This window comes from Lissotriton helveticus, chromosome 7 (genome assembly GCF_964261635.1).
Source record: "Lissotriton helveticus chromosome 7, aLisHel1.1, whole genome shotgun sequence".
Taxonomy (NCBI): Eukaryota; Metazoa; Chordata; class Amphibia; order Caudata; family Salamandridae; genus Lissotriton; species Lissotriton helveticus.
This window is the reverse complement of record NC_136068.1, coordinates 867,265,711-867,290,465: the sequence shown is the minus strand read 5'-3', so window position 1 is coordinate 867,290,465 and position 24,755 is coordinate 867,265,711. Positions and strand designations below refer to the sequence as shown.

Sequence of the window (24,755 nt, the reverse complement as noted above, 5' to 3'; positions counted from 1 at the left end):
AGTGAGGTGAGGTGAAAGTGAGTGGTTAAAAAATACCTGGCACGTAGGTAAAAATAATTTTATTAAATCCTCGGCTGGTATTAGTAAAAGAAGTGCAAAGTGGGGTCGTAAAAATACATATTAGGGTATTACAACCGCCTCAAAGTGTCAACATGTTTCGGAGCGCAGGGGCTCCTTCTTCAGGACAAGGATAAGCACAGATCCTCCCCTTACTCACATGTAAATGTAAAAGTGTATATAAAAAGTTATTACAACAATGTGTAATGTACCTAACAATGTTTATATATAGGTAGGTTCAGTTGCGCCCAATTGGCGTTCGATGAAAACCTGCAAAAAGAAAGCATAATAAACACACTGGTCTATAGTACACAAACTAAGAGAGAAAAGCTGGTTCTCTTAGTGTAAAAGGGTAAGCCCCAAGTGAGGGTCGCAAAACCCTGTAAGGATAAAAATGGACAAACACAGCAACATACAGACATACAATCACAGTGTGGAAATACTCTCTACTCAGGTGGAAAGAGAGAGAAAAACAAACAGGTTTATAAAAGGCTTACTTATAGTTCTCAAAATCAAAACCTCATGAGCCTATGCGTGTTATTGGGGGATCCTTCCTTACTGCTCAGTAAAGTAACCTAAAAGACATTAATACGAGGGTTTTTGTTTGTTGTACACACAAATTCCCTTAAGCATCAAGGTAGTACTTAATGTCATGGCCCAACTCACGGTTACTGCAAAAGCTAGTCGCCTGCCTTCCCTCAACGCGGCTCCGATGAAGTGAGCGTTGGAAACGCTGGTGTCCTTTTTATACTCTCCTAATTAGCAATTAGTTTGTTGTGGATTGAATGATAGGACCCGGGAAATGCCCAAATACGGGGACTGTTATAATGTAGATCCGGAACTGAGCGCCCGGTTAAGCGTCTGGAGACGCGCATGCGTGCATAGACCTAAGCTTAGTTGCGTGTGCGCATGCGTCGAGGCGAGTGAAGCCGCGCATGCGCGTACCATTAACACTAATGGGAAATGCGGTGTAAACGCGCATCTGTATAATTAAAGTACTGATCAGAAGCGGTATTAATGTACCCAGGATCGGCCAAGCGCTGTTTAAGAATGGATGTCTAAGCAAGGGGAATGCCTGATAGAGTCAAAATATGTACATCTAGACCCAGGAGGTTAAGAGAGAGTGAGCCTAAAAGTAATATGGTCAATATGGCAATGTTAATAGAGATAAATCTTGGGGGGCAGTTTAACCATTGCGGAACCTCCGTGATTACCCCATTGACTATGGCCATCACATACCGAGATGAGATGCAGAGTTCAAAAAAGCTGGCCTGATATAGCTTAACTTGAGAAGCCCTGTTTAACAATTATTCCCAAATTGGGCAGATAGTGTAAACAAGGGGGATGCCTAATAGACTCAAAAAATGTGTGAATCTAGACCCTCGAGAGTCTCCTAATGGTGTGGTAATTTAGGGACACATCAAGGGGGACAGATTGACCATCACGGAACATCACATATCAGGCTGAGATGCACAGTTCACTAAAGGAGTCCTGATATAATTTATCTTAGCAGATTCCAAGGAATGGAGTCATTGAGGCCGGTAGTATCGGTCCCAAGACGGAACACCCACCGTTGTTCCTTTTCCAGAAGACCTGCCTCAGACTGTAATTGCTCGATCACTGTCCACTGTAACTCATTGACACAGTGTGGATGTTCAATAAAGTGGGCTGACCTAGTGATTAACATTACTCCATGGCCCCTGACTGAGTTGCAACAAAAGGTACTCAACAAAGGCCTGGGATATGTCCCCACCAACAAACCTGACATTTTTCTACTGCATGAGGAAATGCAGGACTTTATGAGAACCATCAAGTTGAGGGCTTTTTTCAAAGATAAGGAACCCTTTTTGGAGACCTCGGACACAGGGCTAAAACCTAGGTCAACTTTCACGCCACTGGATAACCAACTCCCGGTGGAGGTGCTGGCCTTTGAAAAAGCAGTGATGCAGGAACTGAAATGTTTGGAAACCGAGCACAGGGTGTTCCAAAATATGAGCAGAATGGAGAATGAGGCAATAAATGAATTGAGAATGAACAAAAACATTACCATAAAACCTGCAGATAAGGGTGGAGCAGTGGTTATTCAAACTACCACGGCTTACGACAGAGAGTGTAGGAGACTTCTCTCGGACAGTAGGAATTACCAGATCCTAGCTGAAGACCCGACTGAGTCCTTACGAGTGCAAATAGGTGGCCTGATTGAGGAGGCTCTCGCACATGACTGGGTAACCAAAAAAGAGTCAGAATTCTTGGTTCAAAAAAATCCGCGCATTCCGTATTTTTATACTATACCGAAAGTGCACAAGAACCTCGAGAATCCACCAGGACGGCCGATTGTGTCCGGTATTTCATCCATCTTGGAACCACTGTCCAAGTTTGCCGATGCCTTCCTGAGACCTCTCGTACAGGCCACTGATACCTATCTGAGAGACACGAAAGCAGTACTTCAACTGTTACAAAATCAGACTTTCGATCCCACCTCTCAGATGCTTCTAAGCCTTGATGTGGAGAGTCTCCACACGAGCCTCCCACATGATGAGACTTTACAGATTATTGAAGAAGTACTACACTCGACCAATTGGAAGTATCATACCCCTCGCAGTGTAGTGATGGAGTGTATCTCACTGGCGCTCACTAAGAACTTTTTTGAATATGAGGGCACTCTATTTTGGCAGAGTCACGGGACCAGCATGGGCAGCACTTTTGCCCCTAGTCTGGCGGGACTCTATGTCCATCATCTGGAATCCTCTAAGATCCTACATTCAAACAACCCCTACAGGGCGAGGATTCTTACATGGCGAAGATATATTGACGACATTTTGGTTATCTGGGAAGGAGATGTGAACTCAATTTCTGAGTTCATGCATTGGCTTAACAACCAGAATGCATTCCTCAAATTCACCTACCAAATGTCAAGCAGTACCATGGTTTTTCTGGACTTGAACATTTATCATGAGGCAGGCGTCTTGAAGACGGAGACCCATTTCAAACCGACGGCCAAGAACTGTCTCCTCAGATTTGACAGCTTTCATCCGCGTCATCTGAGGGAGAACTTACCATATGGACAGTTTCTTCGCCTACGTCGGAACTGTAGTGACATTGCGAAATATAAAACTCAGGCCAAGGATCTCAGCATAAAACTGAGACAGAGAAAGTATCCTGACCAGGTGATCCAGAAGGCTATGAAAAGAGCCAGAAACAACAACCGAGAGGCCCTCCTGGAGGATAACCCTCAGAGAGACAACCAAGCGGATAGAACAGTCTGTGTTACCACATACAGTCCAGTAACCAATCAGGTTACGAAACTGGTCAATAAACATTGGCGTATATTAACAAGTGGTACTCTATCACTGGAGAAACCTCTGTTTGCACACAGAAGGGGTAGGAACCTGAGAGACATGCTTGTCCACACAAGACCCCGTCCTATCAAAGAAAAACAGCCAAGACTGCAGGGGGTACAGGGCCACCATCCATGTGGCAACTGCAGTAATTGTCACCTCACCAAAAAAAGCCAAACTCTTACTTTTTCCAATGGAACTAATTGGGAACAACGGACATTTACGAACTGCAACAGCAAGAATGTTGTATATTTGATCACATGTCCATGCGGGAAAGAATATGTGGGAATGACAACAAGACCAGTGAAAGTAAGACTCAACGAGCACAAAAGTAACATTAGGTGCAAAAAACTTACAACAAAAATGTCAGCCCACTTTATTGAACATCAACACTGTGTCAAAGAGTTACAGTGGACAGTGATCGAGCAATTACAGTCTGAGGCAGGTCTTCTGGAAAAGGAACAACGGTGGGTGTTCCGTCTTGGGACCGATACTACCGGCCTCAATGACTCCATTCCTTGGAATCTGCTAAGATAAATTATATCAGGACTCCTTTAGTGAACTGTGCATCTCAGCCTGATATGTGATGTTCCGTGATGGTCAATCTGTCCCCCTTGATGTGTCCCTAAATTACCACACCATTAGGAGACTCTCGAGGGTCTAGATTCACACATTTTTTGAGTCTATTAGGCATCCCCCTTGTTTACACTATCTGCCCAATTTGGGAATAATTGTTAAACAGGGCTTCTCAAGTTAAGCTATATCAGGCCAGCTTTTTTGAACTCTGCATCTCATCTCGGTATGTGATGGCCATAGTCAATGGGGTAATCACGGAGGTTCCGCAATGGTTAAACTGCCCCCCAAGATTTATCTCTATTAACATTGCCATATTGACCATATTACTTTTAGGCTCACTCTCTCTTAACCTCCTGGGTCTAGATGTACATATTTTGACTCTATCAGGCATTCCCCTTGCTTAGACATCCATTCTTAAACAGCGCTTGGCCGATCCTGGGTACATTAATACCGCTTCTGATCAGTACTTTAATTATACAGATGCGCGTTTACACCGCATTTCCCATTAGTGTTAATGGTACGCGCATGCGCGGCTTCACTCGCCTCGACGCATGCGCACACGCAACTAAGCTTAGGTCTATGCACGCATGCGCATCTCCAGACGCTTAACCGGGCGCGCAGTTCCGGATCTACATTATAACAGTCCCCGTATTTGGGCATTTCCCGGGTCCTATCATTCAATCCACAACAAACTAATTGCTAATTAGGAGAGTATAAAAAGGACACCAGCATTTCCAACGCTCACTTCATCGGAGCCGCGTTGAGGGAAGGCAGGCGACTAGCTTTTGCAGTAACCGTGAGTTGGGCCATGACATTAAGTACTACCTTGATGCTTAAGGGAATTTGTGTGTACAACAAACAAAAACCCTCGTATTAATGTCTTTTAGGTTACTTTACTGAGCAGTAAGGAAGGATCCCCCAATAACATGCATAGGCTCATGAGGTTTTGATTTTGAGAACTATAAGTAAGCCTTTTATAAACCTGTTTGTTTTTCTCTCTCTTTCCACCTGAGTAGAGAGTATTTCCACACTGTGATTGTATGTCTGTATGTTGCTGTGTTTGTCCATTTTTATCCTTACAGGGTTTTGCGACCCTCACTTGGGGCTTACCCTTTTACACTAAGAGAACCAGCTTTTCTCTCTTAGTTTGTGTACTATAGACCAGTGTGTTTATTATGCTTTCTTTTTGCAGGTTTTCATCGAACGCCAATTGGGCGCAACTGAACCTACCTATATATAAACATTGTTAGGTACATTACACATTGTTGTAATAATTTTTTATATACACTTTTACATTTACATGTGAGTAAGGGGAGGATCTGTGCTTATCCTTGTCCTGAAGAAGGAGCCCCTGCGCTCCGAAACATGTTGACACTTTGAGGCGGTTGTAATACCCTAATATGTATTTTTACAACCCCACTTTGCACTTCTTTTACTAATACCAGCCGAGGATTTAATAAAATTATTTTTACCTACGTGCCAGGTATTTTTTAACCACTCACTTTCACCTCACCTCACTCACTCCTTTAATTAACACACCCCCTCACATAGTTCACTACCTAGTGCTCCTGCGTAGTCGCGAGTCGTAGCACGCCGCATCCCGCAGAGGGGTGCGAAGGCCCCGATGATGAAGCATGACACCAAGGGGCCTGTTGGTGTGTGAGGGGCATTTAAACAACACTGTGTGTTCCCCATCACTTTAGGGATCACCACCACTCTGAGTGGATTCTACTTTGTTTATTCGCATGACCAGGGAGACTGAATCCACTGACTCTCTCTCTCCCCCTTCTGTTTGCAACTTGGTTATAGACAGCGCGCAGCTGTGGGAGCCCCTTCCCATTGTTATTTATTCTCTTTTGGACTCACACAGACATTTTTTTCATACAAAACATCATATCACTCTGAACCTTCCTACCCTCCTAAACATCACCATGGAGGATGAACATGGATTGACCTTCAGTGAGGATGACATTGACCGAATTCTCGCAGATGTCAATCCATTTGAAGGCCTTAGCAATACCGACCCAGGCCCAGCAGTAGCAGACTGGGACGAATTGATGAATGCCCGGAAAACCCAAATTAGAACAGCTTTACATGGCCTCTTGATGAGGGAATATTTAAGAAACAAAATAGCCCCGCAGGGCCTATTGGTTAAAACTGAACCGTTTATCTTCCAGGATGACCTTGTTTTTAAAAAAGCGTGGTCACTCATCTCATGGCACTGCACCAGGGACTGGCTGGTGCTTATAGTCCAAACTGCCGCAAGAAAATCTTTGGAACTTAAATTAGAGATCCAAAAACTGGAAGTTCAGTTAAAAGCTTTCATTTCCCCAGCAGACATAAAGAAAGGTTTGGAAGAAATGAATCAACAAATGAAAGAGTTTGAGGCAACTTTGAAACAAAGCAAATTTAATAAATTGAAAAAAGATAAAGATCGATTTACCCCTGAAAGAGCCTACCCATACACACGAGCAGATTATGTAATGAAAGATAACACAAGTGACACTGACAGTGTGAACTCTGATGGTAGCAATTCAAGTACAAAATCAGGAGGTTTCCAGCAAAGGAAACAAAGAGGTGGGTTTCGACAACAAAGATCGCAATTCCCCCGCCAGAGAGGCTGGCGAGGTTTCCAAGGACCTCAATTTAATCCGTATCAGAACCCTTTTCAGTTCCCACAGTATCAGTTTGTCCCTCAACAAATGGGACAAATGTACCCCCAATGGGTCCCAGAACAAACCAATACACCTCAAAATGCTCAGCCTTTTTTATCCTGGGGCCAGGGATCCCGCAGGGGGAGGAACAAGAAGGGCAACAATGTCAACTGGCAGCCCACAGAGGAGACAGACCCACGAGTGCTGACGAGGAGCATGACGGCGAATCAAGCTTCAACGAGCAGCAGGGGGACCTAGTGATTAACATAACTCCATGGCCCCTGACTGAGTTGCAACAAAAGGTACTCAACAAAGGCCTGGGATATGTCCCCACCAACAAACCTGACATTTTTCTACTGCATAAGGAAATGCAGGACTTTATGAGAACCATCAAGTTGAGGGCTTTTTTCAAAGATAAGGAACCCTTTTTGGAGACCTCGGACACAGGGCTAAAACCTAGATCAACTTTCACGCCACTGGATAACCAACTCCCGGTGGAGGTGCTGGCCTTTGAAAAAGCAGTGATGCAGGAACTGAAATGTTTGGAAACCGAGCACAGGGTGTTCCAAAATATGAGCAGAATGGAGAATGAGGCAATAAATGAATTGAGAATGAACAAAAACATTACCATAAAACCTGCAGATAAGGGTGGAGCAGTGGTTATTCAAACTACAACGGCTTACGACAGAGAGTGTAGGAGACTTCTCTCGGACTGTAGGAATTACCAGATCCTAGCTGAAGACCCGACTGAGTCCTTACGAGTGCAAATAGGTGGCATGATTTAGGAGGCTCTCGCACATGACTGGGTAACCAAAATAGAGTCAGAATTCTTGGTTCAAAAAAATCCGCGCATTCCGTATTTTTATACTATACCGAAAGTGCACAAGAACCTCGAGAATCCACCAGGAAGGCCGATTGTGTCCGGTATTTCATCCATCTTGGAACCACTGTCCAAGTTTGCCGATGCCTTCCTGAGACCTCTCGTACAGGCCACTGATACCTATCTGAGAGACACGAAAGCAGTACTTCAACTGTTACAAAATCAGACTTTCGATCCCACCTCTCAGATGCTTCTAAGCCTTGATGTGGAGAGTCTCTACACGAGCCTCCCACATGATGAGACTTTACAGATTATTGAAGAAGTACTACACTCGACCAATTGGAAGTATCATACCCCTCGCAGTGTAGTGATGGAGTGTATCTCACTGGCGCTCACTAAGAACTTTTTTGAATATGAGGGCACTCTATTTTGGCAGAGTCACGGGACCAGCATGGGCAGCACTTTTGCCCCTAGTCTGGCGGGACTCTATGTCCATCATCTGGAATCCTCTAAGATCCTACATTCAAACAAACCCTACAGGGCGAGGATTCTTACATGGCGAAGATATATTGACGACATTTTGGTTATCTGGGAAGGAGATGTGAACTCAATTTCTGAGTTCATGCATTGGCTTAACAACCAGAATGCATTCCTCAAATTCACCTACCAAATGTCAAGCAGTACCATGGTTTTTCGGGACTTGAACATTTATCATGAGGCAGGCGTCTTGAAGACGGAGACCCATTTCAAACCGACGGCCAAGAACTGTCTCCTCAGATTTGACAGCTTTCATCCGCGTCATCTGAGGGAGAACTTACCATATGGACAGTTTCTTCGCCTACGTCGGAACTGTAGTGACATTGCGAAATATAAAACTCAGGCCAAGGATCTCAGCATAAAACTGAGACAGAGAAAGTATCCTGACCAGGTGATCCAGAAGGCTATGAAAAGAGCCAGAAACAACAACCGAGAGGCCCTCCTGGATGATAACCCTCAGAGAGACAACCAAGCGGATAGAACAGTCTGTGTTACCACATACAGTCCAGTAACCAATCAGGTTACGAAACTGGTCAATAAACATTGGTGTATATTAACAAGTGGTACTCTATCACTGGAGAAACCTCTGTTTGCACACAGAAGGGGTAGGAACCTGAGAGACATGCTTGTCCACACAAGACCCCGTCCTATCAAAGAAAAACAGCCAAGACTGCAGGGGGTACAGGGCCACCATCCATGTGGCAACTGCAGTAATTGTCACCTCACCAAAAAAAGCCAAACTCTTACTTTTTCCAATGGAACTAATTGGGAACAACGGACATTTACGAACTGAAACAGCAAGAATGTTGTATATTTGATCACATGTCCATGCGGGAAAGAATATGTGGGAATGACAACAAGACCAGTGAAAGTAAGACTCAACGAGCACAAAAGTAACATTAGGTGCAAAAAACTTACAACAAAAATGTCAGCCCACTTTATTGAACATCAACACTGTGTCAATGAGTTACAGTGGACAGTGATCGAGCAATTACAGTCTGAGGCAGGTCTTCTGGAAAAGGAACAACGGTGGGTGTTCCGTCTTGGGACCGATACTACCGGCCTCAATGACTCCATTCCTTGGAATCTGCTAAGATAAATTATATCAGGACTCCTTTAGTGAACTGTGCATCTCAGCCTGATATGTGATGTTCCGTGATGGTCAATCTGTCCCCCTTGATGTGTCCCTAAATTACCACACCATTAGGAGACTCTCGAGGGTCTAGATTCACACATTTTTTGAGTCTATTAGGCATCCCCCTTGTTTACACTATCTGCCCAATTTGGGAATAATTGTTAAACAGGGCTTCTCAAGTTAAGCTATATCAGGCCAGCTTTTTTGAACTCTGCATCTCATCTCGGTATGTGATGGCCATAGTCAATGGGGTAATCACGGAGGTTCCGCAATGGTTAAACTGCCCCCAAAGATTTATCTCTATTAACATTGCCATATTGACCATATTACTTTTAGGCTCACTCTCTCTTAACCTCCTGGGTCTAGATGTACATATTTTGACTCTATCAGGCATTCCCCTTGCTTAGACATCCATTCTTAAACAGCGCTTGGCCGATCCTGGGTACATTAATACCGCTTCTGATCAGTACTTTAATTATACAGATGCGCGTTTACACCGCATTTCCCATTAGTGTTAATGGTACGCGCATGCGCGGCTTCACTCGCCTCGACGCATGCGCACACGCAACTAAGCTTAGGTCTATGCACGCATGCGCGTCTCCAGACGCTTAACCGGGCGCGCAGTTCCGGATCTACATTATAACAGTCCCCGTATTTGGGCATTTCCCGGGTCCTATCATTCAATCCACAACAAACTAATTGCTAATTAGGAGAGTATAAAAAGGACACCAGCGTTTCCAACGCTCACTTCATCGGAGCCGCGTTGAGGGAAGGCAGGCGACTAGCTTTTGCAGTAACCGTGAGTTGGGCCATGACATTAAGTACTACCTTGATGCTTAAGGGAATTTGTGTGTACAACAAACAAAAACCCTCGTATTAATGTCTTTTAGGTTACTTTACTGAGCAGTAAGGAAGGATCCCCCAATAACACGCATAGGCTCATGAGGTTTTGATTTTGAGAACTATAAGTAAGCCTTTTATAAACCTGTTTGTTTTTCTCTCTCTTTCCACCTGAGTAGAGAGTATTTCCACACTGTGATTGTATGTCTGTATGTTGCTGTGTTTGTCCATTTTTATCCTTACAGGGTTTTGCGACCCTCACTTGGGGCTTACCCTTTTACACTAAGAGAACCAGCTTTTCTCTCTTCGTTTGTGTACTATAGACCAGTGTGTTTATTATGCTTTCTTTTTGCAGGTTTTCATCGAACGCCAATTGGGCGCAACTGAACCTACCTATATATAAACATTGTTAGGTACATTACACATTGTTGTAATAATTTTTTATATACACTTTTACATTTACAAGTGAGTAAGGGGAGGATCTGTGCTTATCCTTGTCCTGAAGAAGGAGCCCCTGCGCTCCGAAACATGTTGACACTTTGAGGCGGTTGTAATACCCTAATATGTATTTTTACAACCCCACTTTGCACTTCTTTTACTAATACCAGCCGAGGATTTAATAAAATTATTTTTACCTACGTGCCAGGTATTTTTTAACAACTCACTTTCACCTCACCTCACTCACTCCTTTAATTAACACACCCCCTCACATAGTTCACTACCTAGTGCTCCTGCGTAGTCGCGAGTCGTAGCACGCCGCATCCCGCAGAGGGGTGCGAAGGCCCCGATGATGAAGCATGACACCAAGGGGCCTGTTGGTGTGTGAGGGGCATTTAAACAACACTGTGTGTTCCCCATCACTTTAGGGATCACCACCACTCTGAGTGGATTCTACTTTGTTTATTCGCATGACCAGGGAGACTGAATCCACTGACTCTCTCTCTCCCCCTTCTGTTTGCAACTTCATTCTTTGAACATTCATAGCTCCAGTTCTACTGATTTGTTTATAGTCGTTTTGGTCTTGTTTTATTAATTAAATTAAGTTCTATTCTTCTAACCTGGTGTGGTGTTTTCGCTGTTTTACTGTTTGTAGTGTTGCACAAATACTTTACATATTGCCTCAATGTTAAGCTAACTGCTCTGTGCCAAGCTACCAGGAGGTTGAGCACAGGTTAATTTGGGGTTTGCTTGTGCCTTACCCTGACTAGGATTGTGGTTGCTGCTTGACCAGGACTCATGCCCCAGTCAACCAGTAACCCAATTTCTAACACAAACCAATTATTGATTGTATATTCATAGTTGTCTCTGCCAAAGTGGTAAGGGTAATGTGTGATATGTAATATCACATGTAAGATGATTTACACATTTCTAATTGCATTTTTATTAAGGGTTACACCATAAGCATTGAGTTTGGCATGCTAGTTATGGTTTGCATAGCTGTTGTGTGAGTTATCAATTGTGCTCCTCGCCATAACTTGTAATTTCAATGGCTTTTGGTTTTAATTTTTAACTTCTCATTCAATTTTTGCCAGTTGTTTCAAAGCTCCTATTGCACAGAAAAGAAGCTTTAACTTTGAATTATTTCTCAGAGTTTACTGTGCTGAATTCATTTTCAAGATATTTAGTCTCCCATAAGAAATAAAAAGGTTGAATGTAGGGTTAAAACATCATTACTTCTTCCTTTCAGCACTAGTAAAAACGTTCTTTCTTAATGATAGTGCTGCTCCCATTGTACTAATTAGCACACCTGGCAAGCTCACCCTTACAGGCCCATCCTTGATGCAAACATTTACCAATGAAACATTTTCAGTGAATGAAAATAAAAATTGTTAATGAAGAAGCGTTCCTCAATTTTAGTAGACCATGGAAAAAGTCTCATTTTAGGTCATTTTAACTACTGGGCTAATGAAGAGATTAGATGTATGAATTCCTGTGATTTCACAAACCTCTTAAACGGCCTCAATCTAGAACAATATGTGCACACACCCGCTCATAGTAAGAGACACACGCTTGGCCAATTTTGGACAGCAAGTCTTTACTCATCAAACCTGTCAGTCACCCTCGGCATCAGCTCAGATAATTTTTTCATTAAATTCAACCTGGAGGGACTACAACACAACACTAAACTCCACCTGCTTAAAAACTCCTGCAACTGGTCTCGAGTGGACATGGAAAGCTTTTACGCTACTCTTGCTTCCACACGGAATCCTGGCCAAGATGTTCACCTACTGGAAAAGGAATTTATACTTTGGTTACTTAGGGCCTGTGATATACATGCCCCTTTATGCATATCTAAGGCTTTCAGATGACCTGAGTCTTCCTTGTAGTTCTCTGCGGAACTGAAAGCAGGCATGTTGAAACTCCACCATGCGGAGCAGAAACTATACAGAGATCATGCCCTGATTAACAAGACCCTTTATTAAAAAGTGTTTGCAAGACTAAATGGCCCTATTATTGCATACAAATTCCTCTTTTTTCACAAACAAAATATTACAATCCGCCAATAAATCTAAGAATTTTTTTAGAATTGTGTCAAATCTTTCGATATCCGGCTGATTGTCACTCTTCCCAAGAATTTTGTAATGAGATGAACTCATACTTCACTGAAAAAATAAAACAAATAAAGTACAGTATCCTTGTAGGGAAGACAATGCTACATATGGTGTCAGAAGGCCCAAATTACACATTTTAACCAGTTTCTATCCTAGAATCAAAGAAAGTCTCATCAAGTTACTGTCTAAAGTGAAGTCTGGCTCCCTGGATGATCCTTGCCCTCCTACGGTCCTCAAATTGGCTCTCCCAGATATCTCAGGACAAATTGTGTCTTTACTTAACACCTCCTTATCCCAAGGACGTGTACCAAGGTCCTTCAAGGATGCAGTAGTAATCCCACTACAGAAGAAATCAGAAGAAAATCCTTTATTGTTAAAAAAATACCGACCTATCTCCTACTTGCCTTTCCTGGTCAAACAGTTAGAAGCCCATGTGGCACAGCTTCTTTGCTCTCACCTCGATGATTCTCAATTTTTAAATATTCATCAATCTGGATTATTGTCTACCCACTTCCCTGAGTCAGGTACACTATCAGAAATGGATGACATGTAGAAGGAGTGAGATGAAGGTCTGACTACTGCTTTGGTTTTGTTAGATCTCTCAGCCGCCTTCGATACGGTTGACCAAAAACTGTTGACGGGCCAGATTGAAGCTGCTGGGTTTCGCAGCTCATCTTTTTTTAATTTCTGTAATTTTTTATTGAGTAAAAAAATATATATATTTACATGGAGCATGAGATATACATGAGTGGAAAATCAGATTGGCTGAAATCCTTCAGGGAGAATTGCACATAATCGGTCTGTCTGGGTCCTTTTAAGGTACCTGAGCTCAATTGGATTGTGCGGTACTACAGGCTTCTTCCTTATCCCCGCATCTCTTTAACATCTATATCAGACATTTAATCTGGCTCTAAGAAACATGAATTGTAAAATATACAACTAAGCAGACGATTCGCAACTATGCTTTTAGGCTAGATGGCTCCCTCGCATCTCAGATAAACTTTCAACACATAATGTATTTCATCTGGGATTGGATGAGCAAACATTTCCTTAAACTTAACTGTGACAAAACAGGGATTGTTATCCTGAATAATAAAACATATTTTTGGAACCATACTATCTGGCCTATTGAAATGGGGACTCCCCCTCCCATAAAATCTAGGCTAAGAGTCTGGGAGTTACGATAGATCATGGGTACTCACAGACATTTCCCAGTCTGTGGCTTCCTGAGGGCTGGACCGATGAGAGCAGGTTGAGGGGTTGAAAGGTGTGCGTAAGGGGATGCAAGCAGATGCATGCTTAAAACAAGTTGTCTAGGAAACATTCTTTGCTTTTACCTTTGGTTTAGTTAACCTGCAAATAAAGTATCCCCGTTTCACAGCTTTCTGAATGTTCATGCTCTGTCAAGTGAACAACAGCCCAGTGCTGCTCTTCACCAAAGGGCCGCAATTAAAGGTCAGGAGGGCCGATGTGGCCCTCGGGCCGTACTTTGAGTATCCTGGCATAGATAATGAGCTGTCTTTAAAACCCCAGATTGGATTTGTAATTTCATCTTACTTCCTGAATCTCTGGAGAATTAAGAAGATCGCTAGGTTTCTCAATTCTGAGGCCTTAATCTAGGTGGTCAGGGTATTTGTTACCGCCCAACTTGATGATGCCAATTTTTGATATATCAGCCTCCCAAAAACTCAATTGCGAAAATTACAAATTTAAACAACATATAAATTCTCACATTACTCCACTGCTGAGAGATCTTCATTGACTTCTGCTGGAGCAAAGGATTATCTTTAAAATTGGCTGTATCACTTATAAGGTTCTATCTGGTGGAGGTCCTTTATTCTTAAAATCTAGAATTGAGAAACATATTCCTGTTCGGAAACTTCACTTGTCCTCTACGAACTTGTTGGTGTTTCCAAAATTCAACAGAAAAGAATGGGCGGGTGTCAGGTTTTCAAGTGACAAAGAACTCATTTCCTCTTACAAAAGGTCAGTCTAGGGAAGTTTATACAAGCTCTCAAATGGTGTTGTTTAGGCAAGCATACCAACTACCTTAATCTGTTTTTATTGGCCATTTGACTGCACAACCCCTCTCTTTACCTCAGCGCCAAGAAAGCTTATGGTGTACGTGCATTCCATAAATTACCCTTACATAGAATACCATAACATAACAAGCCTGTTAGGAAACACTGTTCTATGGAGCACTTTATTTTCCTACTTTATCTGTCTGGTTAAACCAACTTTATAGTGTCAATATACTACAAAAGAAAAGCACGTTTTTGAATATGTGTTTTTCATTTCTTTACAATGTGCTTGCTATTTAAAAATTGACCTATAATAATATGCATTTTTGCATAAAATATATTTTCAATAGTAGCACATTAATCCTAAAAACGTACATTTCTCGAAATATCGACAGCCATATCTAGTCTCAGGCAAAGTATGAACACTAAAGTGATAATGTTCAAATGTTCTAAATCTTACTAAAGCGAACTCAAATAAATTAATAAATTATGTAATACTAAAAAATACTGATTGTGCAACGTGTAATATGGGTTCTACATTGCTGCGTGACATTAATAGACCACTTGGCTTTCGCATCACGGTTTAGAAATGTCGCCTGAACCCCTTGATATCAATATAGGCCCCCTACTACACAGTTACATGGGGAGGGATGTGATTGATTGCATGTGTGTTCGTTTGTTTGCATAGGAGTACGAAGAGGACAGAAATCCTCTGGAAGCCCAGGAGCTCTGCGCGTTTCCAGAAACAGATATCAACTTCAGGATGAATAGGTGTAAGGGAGGAAAATAGCAGAGCAGAAAAAAGTGGGAAGGTAGGAAAGAAGAGAAATGGAGGCAGCAGCTTGCTGAATCTAATCGATAGATAAGGTGAGCCCCATCCAGATGGACATCTATTGAAAGAGCAGCATTGTCACTTGTCACATTGTCACAGCAGGGTGGTCTCACTGGCAGAGGACTCAATGAGCTTGAGACATCTTTGGCGGGGGAGGGGTCAAGATTAAGAATGATATTTCACGTTGTTACAAGTTTCTTTTGTGTTCTGCGCAACCAAGAAGATGGAAGAGGAATTGTCCAATCTGATGCATACTGCGTTTACAAGCCCCTGTCCAACACCTGGAGACTGCCGTGGTTGCAGGGGAGTGGGAGACACTGCACAAGCTAGCACCCTATCATTAGCTTCACAGCCAGCAGAAGGTGCTGCGTGGTGTGTACACGCCAGGGCCTGCTGTTTACCACATACAGCAAGAGCAGCAGGAAGCGATGGGCTGGCTGAAGCACATCAGCCAACTGGGAAAAATGAAAGTGAAAGTAAGGGGTGGCATTTCAACGGGGTGCTCATGTCTCGTAAACACTTCGCCAACCAGTGCTTGCAGAAAGAGTAGAGAGGTAAGTCATTTGGAATAAGAACCTTTTCACGACAGGCACGGGTTCACCTGTAGAAGCTGTTGAGAGATACCTTAGGGAATGTGTCTCCCACGACGAAACCAATGTGTCCCCACTCCTCGGGCCTCATTCTATGTTTACACTGTTTCTTTCCTTATTGCAATTTGATCAATTCTATTCTACGTGAAGAAGTACATTTATGTAGGCGGTAAGGAGTCCGAGGAGTTGATGCATGGTGATGAATGCATTTTGTTTCCTTATTTTAACAGCTGGTTTGGATTTTATGAGGTTTATTTCATAGTATGTTCTGTTTCAGTGCAGCAATGGGAGGAGACCAGCAGCATGTATTTTACAAAGCTAAATGCCTGAAAATGATATTAAGAGGGAATAGGTTATTTCCATGGTAACCTACATATCTCAGACTATCCAATGTGATGCTCGAATAACTAATTCAACCTTGTTTCTTCTTTGAATTGTGGTACTTGTAGTCAAGCAGGTGCAGTGGGATAATCAAAGCTACAGGTACGTGAAGGCGATTAAAGTCCTGGGGGAACACTTCCACCTACCAGGGGTCAGGGGATGTCTCTGAAGTGGTGGCCCCTGTGCTGACAGGCTTTACTAAGAGATAACAGTCAGTAATGAGTAATGAAAGTCTCACAGCTCTATCAGTACATGCGCATTCCGCACAGACAGTAGGTTGCCTAGTTCGATGCTGCTGTGTTTGTAGTAGTATAAAAGATAATGTCACTGTTTCTCCATCTTCCATTCAAACACTCTGAAAAATCAGAACTGAATCTGTGCTAAAGTTTAAGTGAAGCAAAGTAGGTCTTTAGTGCAACCGAGAGGATGACCCCTAGGATAGACCAGCTGAAGCAGGGGTGCACTCAGCCCCTGCTGCTGTGGGTGGTCTTGGGAAGGTAGAGAGCTGCTATGAATGGCGGATCGTTTCCCCACTGCTTAAATACTCCTGGTTGGAAGCTTAGGGCCTTATTACGAGGGCCGGCAGTGATACACCTGTTAAATTCGAATACCGCAGAGTGTGGCATTTACTGGTTGCGCAATTAGCACCCCACTCCAGGCTTTGAACCTCAGAATGGAGAATAACGAGATGTTGTTTGTCACCCAGGTATAAATAAATACAGCTATATCAGGGACCTGATTTCTTGCCTTGAAAGCTCGTCAATACGTTTGGAGCTATTTCCATAGCATATTTTAATATGGTCCATTTATATTGCTTTAGTCCCACGGGTTATGTAGTGCCTACACCTCCCAAAATGCATTAGGTTGTAGAATTACTCCCCATTGGTCTATCATGCTGTCATAAGGCACATTACGTCACTGAGTGATCTGGGTATCCTACCAATGAAGTATTTGTCGAACTGTCCCCTCAGAAGTACTCTCCGGTATGAACGAGTGTTTCTCTATATTTTCTTTCCGAATATTCTGAAATAAAATACGGTCGCTCTTCTCTGCTGCAACATTCCCACTTGGGGGTTAACCCCTTCGACGCTAATGACAAAGCCAGCTCGTCATGGGCGTTACCTGCGCTACGCGGATGACGAGCTGGCTTTGTCATAAACAGCGCGATTTTTAAAATTCAGCGCACAGCGGGAAAACGCGGTAGCGCTGTAGCGGTTAATGTAACGTCTAGCTTAGTGCTAAACAAACATCCTTCCTGGCACAGTCATCTCAGTAGCTCCTGGTTACTTTATAAAGATTCTCCTGTCCCTTAACTGCCCTTTTCTTGCTCAAACACACTGAACAATATTAATAAACGAAGGCACTCCCAAGAAAAGCTCAAAAGCAATTTGTAAACAATGTGGACAGCTATTAGGCATATCCTGCCAGCATTTTCTGATATTGTGCCCAGTCTGAAATCCTAGTTATTAGATAAGTATAGAGGCAGACCACGCAACATTACCATCAACCAGCCCTGTACTGCACTAGCTAAGGCACAGGAAGTCAAAAAGCTGCTAGTCATCTTCAGTGCATACCTCACATTCATACTGTAAATAAGTGCTGTAGTCGAGGGCATCAGCATAAAATGTTCCCTGCTTGAAACAATCTTTTCATATCTACAGCCGGTATCTTGGTGTCGTTGCGCTGCAGCAATTCCCGGTTCAGCCATGGTCCCGTCTGCCATTCTATAGAGTATATTGTGGGAGGTTGAGACGCCTTTCTTTTTATGCATGGTGGGTCCCCACATTTCCCTTTACGATTTACCGGTGGCCGATATGCTTTGCGGCATTCTTCTCCACGGGGATCATCCTGCAGGCAATGCTTACTACAGCATGGGCCTGCTTGGCCTTTTCCTTCCCAAGGTACCTTGGTGGGGTCACTGGAGATGGTAATATCCGTCCCAATCTCAAATTGCTGTTGCCCTGCAAGTTACTGAAATTATTCCCAAATCAATATGGCTACAAATCCCTGTTTCCTGATCTCTAAAAGTAAGTGACTCTTGCACGCTTTGATTAGTTGTTCATCAAGCACATTGCTCCTGGATTTCTTTGCAATCTTGTGCCTGTTTTCCTTCCTCCTAGTCCTGCATTTCAGTAGACCTCTACTCCCAGCCTTGCTTGTTCTGTATTATTGTTCAAGACGGTGACTCCAGCTTCCTCTGTCCAGCTTTTCTTCAGCTCACACAAGAATCTTCTAGGCCTAACCATCTCAACCTTCATTTTTCACCCCCATTTGTTTGCTAGATTTTATTACTGGTTAAGGACTCTGTGAACTGGGACTCTGATAAGCAGGACTCAGTACAAGTTCTCTGACCCCTAAAATATGTGAAAAATGGTTAAACCCTGGGATTAGCAAATTTAACTTACCTATAGGTCCCTAGCATATGGCGTCCTGTGTACCTAGGGCTTCTAAGATAACTGTCACTTGTGGACTGCAGCAAATGTTGTGCCACCGCTAAAATGACAAACTAAAACATATCTCCAGGCTTGCCATTGCAGCCTTCTGGTTCAGTTTTAGATCTGCCATTTCAACCACTGAACACAAACCTTTGACAGGCCTAAACCTTCCCTTTTAGTACTATAAGTCTCAGTGAAAGTAGCCCTTAGTTATCCATAAAGCAGGATGCATGCTATTTAGAAGTGGGATATGTATGTTTGATGTTTTACATGCCCTGGCAGTGAAAAACCTCCAAGGGAATTTTTCACTGTGGCATGGCTGGCTCTCCTATAGACTAACACTGGTTTACACTATTACATTTAATACATGCTAAATTTAGTTTCAGAATACCTGGAAAAATGGTTCAAGGATTCATTTTAAGAGTGACTTAAAATCCAATTTAATGTCAAGGTTGGATTTTATATTACTAAGAAGGGACAGGCACTTTCAGAAAGTTGTCTATCTTCTGCTCAAAACAAAAGGGCTTTCCTGTAGGTGTCCAGTTGTCACCAGACCTCTGATAGCTCCCCTGGAATGAGATGTGGTTTGCTCCCAGACAAGTGGACAAAGGACTGTAGGTGTGGGCAGGTGCCTTTCTTCCTTGAGCGAGATGGCCTGGGGACTGTGCCCACCCCTCAACAGAGCTTCAAAGCATGCCTACCTTGCACTGGCAGATAAAGCTCAAACCTAGGAGGGAGAGAGCTGTCCAGAACTGGTTTAGGGGTGGACAAAGTTTTTTCCTCCACCCACAGTCTGGCATTAGACATAAAAGTGGCCCTCCTGGACATCCTCCTCAGAATACTACTGGACCTGTGGAAGGCAGAAGAAGGAATGTATCTGCTGCTGAGACCTGTGAAGAGAACACTAAGAGGTAGACCTGCACCCACTTGCACGCAGGACAAAGAAGTGGACTCCAAGGACCAGGTGGTTGGCTTCCTGTTAAGTTACAGGGACACAAAAGCTGCAAGAAGCCCACCTTCATGGAAGATCCCCACTGACCAGTTTCCACTGAACCCTGCCGGAGGCTTCTGTGGAATGAGTCCTGACCTCCAAGTGCTGTTCCTGAGGTGCTGCAACCCTTGGCTATAGAGTTATAGGAAACAAGGGAACCCGACGGTAGTACACTAGGGACCTTGGGCGTTTAGCTTATTACACAAAACAGTGGACCCTAGTAGTTTGGGTGATCAGGGTAAAGATAGACACAAACTGGAATAGTATTTATGTCCTTTGTCCAGCCGGACAGGAATTTATTTGGCGATGCACACAATCAGAAAGTAATGTCAAGGTGGCACAGCCCGTGACCCACAGTAAACAAGACAAAACAACAAGTATAGGCAAGAACGAGCAAATCGGTCTGTATACTTATAATCAGTGAACAGACTTGATTGTAGTTTGAGTGACCATTGTACATGGTATTAACAAGCATATTCAGTACATATGATCCTATTGTGTCGACGACGTTTCGATGCCGAAAAACAAGATAAATGGCATCATCTTCAAGACAAATACATAAATCATGTTTGTCTTGGAATTATAAACAATTGCCTTCATGCAAGACAGATCCTTAGGCGGGGAGGTAGTACAGGCCGAGAGCGGTGGATCGATTTGGACCAATGATAGCGTGTATTTCAGATTATCCCGCTTTTGAGTCAATTAGACCGTCCAGATCACGGTTGCAGAATCGCAGGACGCGGCATCTCTGGCGGGGATCGCCAGAGATGCCGCACCCTGCGATTCTGCAACCGGCACAACTTGAGCCGTGATCTGGACGGTCTAATTGACTCAAAAGCGGGATAATCGTAAATACACGCTATCATTGGTCCACATCGATCCACCTCTCTAGACCTGTACTACCTCCCCGCCTAAGGATCTGCCTTGCATGAAAGGCAATTGTATATAATTCCAAGACAAACATGATTTATATATTTGTCCTGAAGATGATGCCATTTATCTTGTTTTTCGGCATCGAAACGTCGTCGACACAATAGGATCATATGTACTGAATATGCTTGTGAATACTATGTACAATAGTCACTCAAACTACAATCATGTCTGTTCACTGATTATAAGTATACAGACCGATTTGCTCGTCTATACTTGTTGTTTTGTCTTGTTCACTGTGGTCACGGGCTGTGCCCCCTTGACATTACTTTCTGAATGTGTGCATCGCCAAATAAATTCCTGTCCGGCTGGACAAAGGACATAAATACTATTCCAGTTTGTGTCTATCCTTACCCTGATCACCCAAACTACTAGCAACCCTTGGCTATGGACAGAGTGAACTCCTCCTTGTCTAACCCTTAAGTGGGGATTTAGAAACATTTTGACAACTTTTCTTCAAGAGATGTGGGACCAGGGCCTACCTGCACACATTCCTCTGAGAGTCCATTGTCAGTGAGATCGGACTTCCCACAAATCTTGCTACATTCTTTACTGGGACCAACAGTGAATCCACATCTGACGGCATCAAACTTTTCACTGGCATCAGCCTACAGCCTTACTCCACCGAGGGAATCCAGAGCTCCAGAGAAGTGTCAAAGACAATTTTCTGATGATTTCACCTGAACCAACACCGACTGGCGACCGATCCTTTTTTAGACCATTTTTGACACTAATTGTGAACGTCTTCCACTCGGAGCCTTCCTGCCGCAGTCGGTGACCAAATCAGTACCCCAATCTCCGACAGCCTGTTGCTGTTGAGCCCTGCTTCGGATTCAGCCTGCTGTTATCGAAATCGAAGAGCCCATCGACAACCAGTTGACATCCAGCACTGTTTCCGAGAACAGAAGGTAGCTTTTTGACTGGGACGCACCCATTTCCTGTATCTGACCAGTGAGCAACCGTGGTCGGCCTTAACATTTGACTTTGCCTCGGTCTAGCTCGACCAGTTGCTTTGGTTTGCACTTCAGGCTTTGTGGAGCTATTTTCATTTCAAAATTTTAAAAAAACACATGTACAGTTCCCCTTATTGGACTGTTGTTGACTTTGTGTCATTTTTACTCATTAAAATGTTCTCTATTATTATAAATTGGAGTTGGATTTTTTTATTGTTTTGTGTTTTTGACTTTTAACTGTTTTGGTATTTATAAATGCTTTTCTCATGTTCTTAAATTAAGTTTCTCTGCTCTGTGCCATAGCTAACCGGGGCTGAGTTCAGGTTTAAATATCTGAAACCTTTAATGGACAAAATAATAATAGTGACATTATTACTTGCAGTAGGTTTCTAGATAATATGACAGGCTTAATTCCCCAAATGTAGGTTATACTGTGCAGCATGCAAGTGATGCTACTTAAATTTCCAGGGTTGCTGCAACTTGTTATGATGCTGCTCTATGTGCGAGATTACCACCTAACATGACTACTCAGTATGGCAGAATTGCACCCGAATCTCTCAGAGGTTGTTCTGAATTTGCCCAGTGTGTTATTATGCACAGCTTTCTGCCATCCATTCAAATACCCCTAATGTAAATTTGAGGACGTCCTCATGATGATCTATTTATTCGTGTTGGATGGGTGCAAAAGAGATTCTGCAAAACAGCTGAAGTTATTTCTCAATCGAAGGCAAGCATCTTCATGCACCATTATCTCATGGGGCCGCAAATACCCTCACAGCTCCCGCCAACCACACTTGAACTGTCATCACTCAACATTCTATAGCCAGAAGGCATGAGAAGCTTGTGCTGGCGAAGGGCAGAACAAAGGACTGAAAGGTGAGCTTTGGAGAGATAAATAAAGGCAAACGGTTTAACAATATGAACCATTACATTTTACATTGTCGCTATTGAGGGTAAGAAATACTGCATAGAGCACTGCTGAAGCTAAAGGAGAGAAAAATCAATGTTTCTCTCAATCACCTAACCTCTCTGCTCCCATCACTGTAGTCTCCAGGGCTGGACAGGCCTTTAATTCCGCTCAGCATTTTCTAGGTTAGCTTGAGCCCCTAGATGCCGGGTTTGAAGGCGCAGGGCTGCTCCTGGTGCCTGTCTCACTTTAATCAGCTCCCCGAAATTAACTGCAGTAGACACAGGGAGACTTCAAGAGAGAGAGAAAGAGAGGGCGGGAGGGGTAAGGTCAAGATAACGTGATTAGAGAAGGAGAAGAGAGAGTGGACAGAAGAAAAGAGAATGGATGGATGGAAAGATAGCGATTTTGTGAAAACACAAATGCAGCGGAGCTGGTTTGAGAATTTTTGCCATGGCTGCTTTGGTTCCCCCGTTCCTACGTGGCTGCCTCCGTTTCCCATTTTGGCATACTGGCATCAGAGGCAGAGGTTCATACATTGTATCCTACCCTGATCTCCGGAGTGAACAACAGAAGGCTGTAGAGGGGTTTGATCGAGAGCACAATAAAGGTTCAGAACTGTTAACAGAAAGCCCACAGTGCTCCTAAAGGGCTTTGCATTCTTGTCTCTGCGCTGAAGCTGGAGTCTGTTTGTATTATCAGGAGCACAAGGTGAATAAGTGGTCTCAGCAGAGTCCCAATTAAACCCAATTGCAAACTCCTAATTATTGTCACTTACATCCTGCTGAAGTGAGTTGGCTACACTTAAATTATGGCTCTTTTAACCATTACAATACTTCAGAATTATTGGTCATCATTGACTTAGTATTGTGGGAGAAAGTGGTGGTGGCAACATGACTTGTTCCCCTGCACGTGTGTGGCAAGATAAGGGGAGGAATCTCATCACAAACAAGTGTGTTGAAGATATTGTGCATGAAGCATGCATATTTGTCACTAGGTAGGTAGGGTACGGAGGCATAATTTGCAGATGCTGTTAAACCCTAAAAAAACACCCCACTTATAATGTTCGATTCTCATGACTTCCAGTTATTTGCCATAGTTTTGAAAGTGAACTGGAGAGTTCCAGAGAAGGAGGGGTTTGTAATCATCAATTATATATATTTTTTAACTGTATTCCTCAGTCTATTGGACCCAGGTGAAGGTTTTGCAGTGTTTTTCACCAACAAAATTCAACCCATCTTCTGACAAAAAAATGTATCTCAACACACATTTGACCTATATCAACCTCTATATATGTGATTCTCAGACAGCCTCATCTGATGTCCAGAGTGGAGAAATGTCTCTGGTTACTCATAAGAAATACTCAGGCTTCCTTTTGATCCTGCTTCAAAAGCATTCCAATATATCTTGAATTTATAAATGTATTGAAAGTACCTGACCTTTCTCACTACCGTTTGTACATTTCTTGCCGGTGCAACGATGCCAGCACTAACACATTGGTCACATCCCTGCTCAAGAAGCCAAATCTGGAAATGAGAACCTGTCCAAATGTTACCTTATTGCAAACATCTCAAAGCTGGAAAAATATCTTGAACAAGGAATACGTACAGAACTACCTACTCTAATTAGAGTCGGTCCATGGAGCACTTTGTCCTAGAAGAGGTACAAATTGACATTGCATGGTGACATCAGGTTGCCACACTCTCAGGGCACTCCTTCCATTGCATTTATCATTGGTACTGGACAGCATTGACTACACCACATTCCAGGTCCATCTCTTTAATACTGGACACATTGGTTCTAGCTTTGCAAAGTGACACCTTCCCTGACACCTTGTTCACAGTTAAAGGCACTTCCACTTTATTTCTCTCTGACTGTATCTCCAGAAGTCACTACTGCCTCCTCTCTATGTCTTGTTTACAACCATCCCTTTTGATCATTCTTGTATATCTATGCAGCTGACACCCAAATCCAACTGAGGCTTTGGTGTCTGGGCAAAAGCCGGCTTCAGGGATTGTGACTTGCTTGCTAGACATTGGCAAATGTAGATGCCTCAGTGTTGTAAGCTAATTCCCAGCTGAAAAGAAGTGTTTTGTTTGGCTCCAGTGCTAAGCAGTAATTATCTTTCTATCTGCAGTCCATGAGCCATTATCAATAGTTAAGAATATGGGGTCTCTTCAGAACTGGACCCTCTCAGTTTGCCTCC

The 24,755-nt window shown here is 43.1% G+C and overlaps 1 protein-coding gene across 1 annotated transcript in view; it reads right to left on the bottom strand.

Moving 5' to 3' along the window:
• LOC144769314 (rho GTPase-activating protein 7-like) overlaps positions 1–24,755 on the bottom strand; it is a 782,472-nt gene that overhangs the window by 246,226 nt on the left and 511,491 nt on the right. The window lies entirely within an intron of this gene.